We start from the raw sequence: 682 nt of genomic DNA, 5'->3' as shown, positions 1-682 counted from the left end.
TATGTAAAGATATTAATAACCTCTGCCCCCCTTCCTCCCGCGAGCTTTCTCCGACATCGAACCTATCATCGAGGAAGCCAGGTCAGCGAAAACCCCAACCAGCCAATCAGTTTAACAGTCAAGGCACTTACGCTGTCTGAATGACGGTCAGTGATACACTGCATTGTTCTTTTGAATGTAGACCGTTTTTGCAATTGGCGGCTATGCAATTAAGTTTCGAGAGTGTAGCTAAATAACATTCGAACTTTTTGTAGCCAACTTTGCTCACAGTAGTAACCAAGTGTCTTAGCTAATGGCATATACCAATGTCATTCTACCAACTTGCACCATGCTACCCCCCAAAAAAATCAACATACATCGCCAAGCAAGCACACGCAGCTACACAGGACCGTGAGTGTCAAGGTTGCGAGAAAAAAATGTTGACTTCAACGGTCGACTGAATCCTCCCTCCAAAACATGCTTTTTGTATTGTCTTTGTCTTTGCTACTCCGGTTCTCCACGCAACACATCCTCTCTTCATACGATTTTATTTAATTGTAATGTATGATATCCGAGAGAAAAAAAATCGGTTGATGGATATAATGACTTTAGTTGGTTTTACGTGTGCTGATGCAGCGTTTGTCTTTTGTTTTTACTCGGTTTAGTATCGCCGCTGCACAAAGATGATCAGAACGTATTCCGA

At 42.4% G+C, this 682-nt stretch overlaps 1 protein-coding gene across 1 annotated transcript in view; it reads right to left on the bottom strand.

Annotated features, from left to right (window-relative positions):
- LOC119586980 overlaps nucleotides 1-682 on the bottom strand; it is a gene marked incomplete in the record, with an annotated part of 81,895 nt that overhangs the window by 71,792 nt on the left and 9,421 nt on the right.

Source organism: Penaeus monodon, chromosome 22, assembly GCF_015228065.2.
Source record: "Penaeus monodon isolate SGIC_2016 chromosome 22, NSTDA_Pmon_1, whole genome shotgun sequence".
In the NCBI taxonomy this organism is placed as follows: Eukaryota; Metazoa; Arthropoda; class Malacostraca; order Decapoda; family Penaeidae; genus Penaeus; species Penaeus monodon.
The sequence above is the reverse complement of the archived record's forward strand: the minus strand, read 5'-3'. Positions and strand labels throughout refer to the sequence as shown.